Here is an 8,076-nt window from a genome sequence, read left to right on the forward strand (position 1 = left end):
AAAAAAAAACTGCTCCTCCTTACGGCGTGTGACAGGCCCCGGACAGGACCCATCCAAATACGGTGCTTTGGGCCACCGGCAATCCATCTTGCACTTTCAGGAACCCAGGCTGCATAACTTTGGGGTACACATCCGCACCCAGGATGACGGAAATCGTAGCCGGAAGGTAAAATCGTTCATCTGCCAAGGTAATGTCCTTGAAATAGGTCCGCACAGTCTCATCCAACTGTCGGATCGGAGTGCGTACGCGCACGTGAGGCTCCACTTTGAAAACGAGGTCGAGCCGGACCTGGGCGTTCGTTTTCGAGCCGACGGTGGCTGAGCAGATCTGTTCAGCACCCACCGCTGTCGTCGCAAGTCGCAAAGAGGTCGCCAGCGACGCGTCAATGCAGCTCATAGGAGTGCATGGGTCGATGAGCGCCGCTGTGTCGAACACTCGCGTCCCGGTGTCAATTCGCACCAGAGCGGTCGGGAGGAGGTTCACGCTGTGTCGCTGAAGCAAAGTGGCCAGTGAAGGCCCTGTCGGAACTCCCTGCGTGGCGAATGCCGACGAATGCCGAGGAGAGGCCGAAGAGAGTTGAGAGGCCGACGAAGAGCGTTGAGGCGAGGCCGCAGAGCGCCGAGGAGAGGCCGCCGCGTGGTGAAGAGAGGCCGACGAAGAGCGTTGAGGTGAGGCCGCAGAGCGCTGAGGAGAGGCCGCCGCGTGGTGAAGAGAGGCCGAAACGTGGTGGTGAAAAGCTCGAGCGCGACGAGAGGGCGGCGTCAACTGACGCGAACGGCATAAATACCGAGGTTGCTCCTGCATATGCAGCAGTGTGTGGTGCTCCCCGCTGCAGATCTTACACCGATCGCCACGGCGGCACGCTCCATCCGAATGCTCGTGAGCCAAGCAGTTGGCGCAATAGCGATTCGCGAGGACCGCGCGGAGCCTCTTTTCGATGCTCAGCCGCAAGAATCTGCGGCACTTCCGTAGAGGGTGGACTCCGTGGCAAACTCGGCAACGGTAGGAATTCATACCTCGTGTACGTCTGCTCTCCATTTCGACGGCGCTACGTAGACGTGGGAACATTGGTTGTAATCTGGAGTAGGATACAAAATGAATTAGTATGGAGTCGAAAATATGACTTAGAACTAGCGAAAGACGCAAACTACGGAGTGAGGATAGGGCTAGTTATTGGGATTCTTCGGGGGTTGCCCCCGGAAGCAATACGACTTTTGCGACAGGGCGCTTAACGATCCCCCGCGCAGTACGAATATTCACTACTCGGACATGACCATCGGGTCCGGGAAACACGGAGTCAATCCTGCCGAGCCGCCACTCATTGGACGGCAGATTATCGTCCTTGATTATAACCATCTCGCCCACCTCGAGATTTCTTGTGGGGACTTGCCACTTTGTTCGCTTGTGGAGCTCCTTGAGGTACTCTTCCTTCCATCTCAGGCGGAATTGCTGATGAAGGGCCTTAAGGTGCTGCCACCGGTTGATAATGGAAGTTGACGCACCCTTAATTTCGGGTTCGACGGTGGCGAGAAGGGGTCCACCTACGAGAAAATGACCTGGCGTGAGTGCCAACAAGTCTGTGGGGTCTTCGGACATCGGGGCGAGTGGACGCGAATTAAGACAGGCCTCAATCTTGGTCAGCAATGTAGAAAGTTCTTCGAACGTATACTTTCGAGTGGCTGTGGATTTATAAAACAGCGTCTTGAAGCTTTTAACTCCAGCTTCCCATAATCCTCCCATGTGCGGGGCTCCTGGTGGTATGAATTGCCACAGGAGTTCCTGGTGACTATAAGCAGTCGTCACGGACTCCTTGACAGCTTGCAGAAATTCACGCGACAGCACTGCGGCTGCACCAACAAAGGTCTTCCCATTGTCCGACTGAACTTGTCGAGGGCACCCTCTTCGCGAGACGAATCGGGCGAAAGCTGCGAGAAATTTCTCTGTTGTGAGGTCAGAAGTAGGCTCTAAATGGATGGCCTTCGTGGAGAAACATACAAACACCAACACATAGCCCTTGGTAATCAGGCAGGCTCTCCCGGTGTAGTTCTTTATATCAAACGGTCCGGCATAATCCATGCCCGTGTACGTAAAAGGCCGCGAAAAGGACGTTCTTTCTTTTGGTAATTCGCCCATGAGCTGGGTCTGCAACTTCTTTTTGTGGATCACACATATTTTGCAGGAGAAAATTACAGACTTGACTAAGTTCTTGACCCTTGGTATCCAGAATTTTGAGCGGATCAGGCGTACCATTAGCTGATTACCGCCGTGCAAGGAGATGCGATGCGTAAAGGATACAAGGAGACGCGCCAACTGACAGTTGTATGGAAGAAAGATCGGATGTCGTTCATCATATTGGAGGACTTCGGAGGCCGTTACCCGACCACACGCCCTGATGAGGCCGTGAGGATCAAGGAAGGGATTCATGTTCTTAATAGCACTGGATGCTGGAATTGGCCGCTTTTGGCTCAGGCAGGCATATTCAAGCGCAAAGTATCTGCGCTGTGTTATGAAAATTAGGAGTCGCTCAGCTGTGGAAATCTCTATATTGGATAGCTGCAGCTCGCCTGGAATAGGTCGTTTTTGCGAGCGCTGGATGAAGCGCTGAACATAGGCGAAAACTCGTAGTGCCTTGTCGAGCTTGGAGAACCGCTCAAGCATGTCCTGCTCCGGGCATGCTAAATGGCAACGTATGGGTCGCTTCTCGATGTCGATGTCGGAAACAGATTCATAAGGTGCAGGCCAGGAGTCTTGTGGCTGAGTTAGCCATGAAGGCCCATGCCACCATAGCTCACTGGTAGCTAACTCTTCAGCCGCTACTCCCCGACTGGCTAGATCTGCTGGGTTGTGCTCGGAACGCACGTGAGACCACTGGCTGGCATCAGTATTTTGAGCGATTTTTGTGACTCTGTTTGCGACGAAGGTCGTCCACTGACATGGTGGCTTGTTCAACCATGCCAGCACGATAGTGGAATCAGTCCATAGAAAAGATTCTATACGACCGAAAGGAATCTGAGGCAGAATTGCAGTCCACAAGTCTGCCAGAAGGACGGCTCCACACAGTTCTAGACGCGGGAGCGAAACGGTTTTTACCGGAGCGACTTTGGTCTTTGACGTTAGAAGATTTGCTGAAATGACTCCATCACGCTGGATGCGAACGTAAATCGCTGCGCCATAAGCCTTTTGGGAGGCATCGCAGAAACCATGGATTTGGACTTGTACACCTGGTTGAAAATGTACCCAACGCGGGATGCGAACTTGGTGGAGGAAACTGTAGCTCCGAAGGAAATCATGCCAACGATGTAGTAGTTCTGCAGGAAGAAACTCATCCCATTCGACGCTGGCTAACCAGATGTCCTGCATCAGAATTTTGGCCTGAACCACAAATGGGGAGAGCCACCCAGCTGGGTCGAACAATTTCGCGATTTGGGATAAGACGTCACGTTTCGAATAGTTTGCCTGAATGGTGACCTCTGTTGGGACAAAATAGAACTCATCCGTCGTAGCGTTCCACCGTACTCCCAATGTCTTAGTGGTGCTGACCTCTTCGAGATCAAGAAAATCAGTCGAAAGTAGATGCTCTTTAGGAAGTGCTTTAAGGAGTGCACGTTCATTCGATGTCCACTTGCGGAGAGGGAATCCAGCTGAGTCCAGAGCTGCTTGCAGCTCCCGAATGGCTAAAATAGCTTCAGCCTCTGTATGGGCTCCTGCTAGCACATCGTCGACATACATATAATTTGAGATTATATGCGACGCCCGTGGATATTGGGCGTTGACATCGTCAGACAATTGCTGCAGTGTTCGTAGGGCCAGGAAAGGGGCACAATTCACTCCAAACGTGACCGTCTGAAGCTCGAAGTCGGATATATCCCCTTGGCCATTTCGAAAGAGAATTCTCTGAAACGGAGTGTGCTCTTGGTTTAGGAGAATTTGCCGATACATCTTGGTGATGTCGGCATTGAACACGAATTTAAACGTCCGCCACTTCAGGATTTGAAGAGTGAGATCGGACTGCAGTACTGGCCCTGGATACAGAATGTCATTAAGGCTGTTCCCATTGGAAGAAGGACTGGATGCGTTGAAAACTACGCGAACTTTCGTGGTCGCACTTTCGGGCTTAAATACTGCATGATGGGGGAGATAGAAATTTATCTTGTCGGTATTCGGAGGCACGGGCTTCATATGTCCAAGATCGATGTATTCTTGGATCACTGAGTCATAAGTGTCTTTGAGAGCGGGCTCCTTCTTCAAGCGCGTCTCATTCCTCAGAAACTGTGCGAGTGCGGAACTCCTGGAATGCCCCAAGTCAATGTGCTCTGAATCTTTGAAGGGCAGGGATACTATATATTTCCCGTCGCAGGATCTGGTAGTTGTTCGGACGAAAAAGTCTTCACACAACTTGTCCGTTTCCTTTACCAGTCTGCATGGAAGGTCCTCCACCTCCCAAAATTTTGTGAGAAGTGTTTCCATGGTTGCTTCGGACTCTATGGATATCTGTGTTGTAAAAGATGAAACCCTGCTAGTGGTTGAAGACACTGGGCCGGTCAAAATCCACCCGAAAATGGTCTCTTGCGCTAATAAGGACCCACATACGTTTGGCCTCCAGCCCGATAACAGGACAGACGGAAGAATATCCGCACCTAGAAGAAGGTCTATTTGAGACGGCTGGAAAAACGACGGATCTGCCAATGGCATATTTGGCAGCCTATCAAGAATGTTTCGGTCAATTGTGCTTGTCGGAAGATTGCCGGCCAGGTTCGGCAGCACAAACGCCGTCGTGTCGATCTTGAGCATAGGTTTGGCCGGAGTGCCCATCTGGAAATGACACATTTTTTGTGAGACACCGGAATTGGCTTGGTTGAGCCCTGTGACTCTTGTTGTTACGGCTTGAAATGGAAGTTTAATCCGGTTGGCAAGCCTCTCAGAAATGAAAGTGCCTTCGGAGCCTGAATCTATCAGGGCACGTGCTGGAAACTTCTCTCCTCGGTGGCACACATGCACTATGGCCGTACCTAGAAGTACTCCTTGTTGGTTGGAGGCGAAATGAACTGACGTGTTTGAGATTGGCTGCTCTGGAGGGTGAGCCGGCGCTGTGCTAACAGCGTTAGACGGAGTGTCTTTGTGCAAGAGCGTATTATGCCGTCCCCTGCATGTGAAGCAACTATGCCTGCTCGGGCATTCACGAAGATTATGTCCCCTTGCAAAGCAATTAAGGCACAGTCTCTTCTGTCTAATGTATGATGCTCTTTGTGGTTGAGTCATCTGCAAAAACCGCGGACAAAGCCGAACTGGATGAGGCTCCCTGGAGCAGAGATCACAAAATCGTGCGTGTGGCCCGACTTGTGTCTCGAAGGTATTTACCCTCCTTGGTTGTGTACTTCTGGGCTCCCTTGAATTCTGTGTGCTGGAAGAATTGGGTCGGACATCCTCAATTGCTTCTAACGTCCGATATCTCTCCTCGAGAAAGGAATTCATTTCTTCCCAGGCTGGGATCGCGGACTTATTGGTCAAGGACTGCTCCCATAACGAGAGAGTGACCTTCGGCAACTTGGAGGAGATTAGAAAAATTAGAAGGCAGTCCCAATTTTCCGTGGAAATTTGTGAATGTTCGAGGGCTATCAAGCACCCTTGGATTGTGCTCTGCAGATCTTTCAAGGCCGTGCCTGATTCACTGCCTAGGGTCGGAAGACTAAACAGGATTTTTAGTTGGCTGTTTACCAACAATCGCTTATTTTCAAAGCGATCCTGCAGCGCTGACCACGCGGATTGGAACCCATCATTGGTCAGCGGAGACTTGGCCACAATGGCGTGAGCTTCACCGCTAGTTTTGGCGTTTAAGTGGAAAAGCTTTTCCACTGGAGTCAACCTGGAATTGTTTACATAGATGGCCGTAAACAGGTCACGAAAGGTGGGCCAGCGCAGATAATCCCCGTCAAAAATCTCGGTATCGCATGGCGGAAGACTGCAACCCCTGGAGAATGTCTCTGTCGGCGGAGCTGTTCTTGGCGGTGAAGTGGGGACGGACATACGGGCGATGTCTTCACTTAGCTTCGAAGCACATCTTTCGAACACCGCATAGCAGTGCTCATATTTGTTTTGCAGTAACGGAAGATTTCCGCTACCTTCGCGAAGAGCCGTTTTGGAAGCGGTTTCATACTCCCGTTCGACCTTTTCCCATAAGGCTTGTGTCTGATCCAGACGGACCTTTAAGGTAAACAGACTAGGCTCGGAAGAGGATGCCGTAAATATCTGGCTTTCATATTTGACAAGACGGTCGCTGGTTGCTATGAATTCAAGCAAAATACCTTCTAACGTGCCCTTGGATTTGGATCTCAAATTACTTGACGGTCCCGCGCCCGTGTTTTTCGGACTCGGTTCCCGCCTCGAACTTCCCTCAATTGGAGGCGCTAACTGTGCTGCCTCCTTCTTCTGACTCGCGTCCTGCGGAATTGGTTCTTGTCCTTCCGACATTTTTTTTTTTTTTTTGATTGGATTGGCAAGAATATGCCGTAGAATTCAAATGTTAGACTTAGTTGAGGTCAATACCGTCAACTAAAAACGCCGAAATAGAAATGTGAGACGGTAAAAACAAAGCGAATATGGATGGCAGGACTATGCCGTAGAACTCGGATGGTAGATGGTGGATGGTGGAATTAACCAATAAAATTCAAATCGTAGAATTATTTGTAGTGGAGCCAATATTAGCTGGAGCAAATGCGACGAGAATGGAAATTTATTCGTAATGGAGCCAATATTAATTGGAGCAAATGCGACGAGAATGGAAATTTATTCGTAATGGAGCCAATATTAATTGGAGCAAATGCGACGAGAATGGAAATTTATTCGTAATGGAGCCAATGTTAGTTGGAGCAAATGCGACGAGAATGGAAATTTATTCGTAATGGAGCCAATGTTAGTTGGAGCGAATGCGACGAGAATGGAAATTTATTCGTAATGGAGCCAATATTAATTGGAGCAAATGCGACGAGAATCAAAATCAATTGTAATGGAGCCAATATTAGTTGGAGCAAATGCGACGAGAATGGAAATTTATTTATATGTATAAATAATTGCGGAATGAAATTGCCGAGTTGTTTATTATTTTTCGTACTTAATAATAACCCAATAAATGCAAAGAAAATATATGGAGTACCCTTGATATTTATCGCGTGCAAAACTTTAAAAAATTATTAAATGCGCAATTAATTCGTTAATTATTAACAAATAAAAATTATTAATTGTATGGAAAAAGTAATTCGATCGGAATGGTGGGATCGGAACACCTGGCACTTTTTTTCTCAATTCAATGTTCGTTGTAAAGAATGTAAAGCTCTTGGTTATGTATGTATGTATGTATATAGCGCACCAATAAAATTCAGAAAAAAAGACGGACACTGGCTTATAAAATTTTGTTTTAATATTTTATTCTTTATTTATTATGGTTTATTTTCTTGGTTCTCTTTATTTTTTTTAATGTTGTATGTAAATGTATGTGGAATGTAGAAAAATATAATATGGAATCATATATATTTGACCTGGAGAAAATATAATATGGAATAATATAATAATATATGTGTATATATTAGCAGCGGACTGTATTCTTTATTATTTGTAATTTTTTTATTATCGGAATCTTAATAATTTTGTCTTTTTATATTGTGTAAAATAAACTCAATGTCTTTATGTAGACAGATGTACGGACATATGTATGTATGAATTTTAATTTTCTGTCGGAACCGTTTTGTACATTGATGTACGGATATATGCCAATATGTAGAGGAAAGCGGACGAAAAAGAATATGGCGACGATCAAAACGGAGACGGATTGAAAATTGCAAAATGTAGGAAATGGAAAAACGAAATGGAAAATTCCTCAACTGCCGTTGTCAGGAAAACTCGCTCTTGGAGTCGACACGGAAATTAATCTTGCAGCAGAGTGACCGAAATTAATTGTTCGGACTACTGCTGAAGACCGGCAGTGAGGGGGCGACGGAATAATTCGTACTTATCTTGGAAAATATAACGCCGAGAACTGCTGGTGTGGATGGAAAAAATCCGGAATCCAAAAATCCAAAAAT

General features: G+C 47.7%; 1 pseudogene; it reads right to left on the reverse strand.

Annotated features, from left to right (window-relative positions):
* Window positions 1-1,282: 1,282 nt before the first annotated feature.
* LOC138929421 (uncharacterized) lies at window positions 1,283-6,469 on the reverse strand (annotated as a pseudogene).
* Window positions 6,470-8,076: the final 1,607 nt, after the last annotated feature.

Source organism: Drosophila kikkawai, unplaced genomic scaffold (assembly GCF_030179895.1).
Source record: "Drosophila kikkawai strain 14028-0561.14 unplaced genomic scaffold, DkikHiC1v2 scaffold_190, whole genome shotgun sequence".
Taxonomy (NCBI): Eukaryota; Metazoa; Arthropoda; class Insecta; order Diptera; family Drosophilidae; genus Drosophila; species Drosophila kikkawai.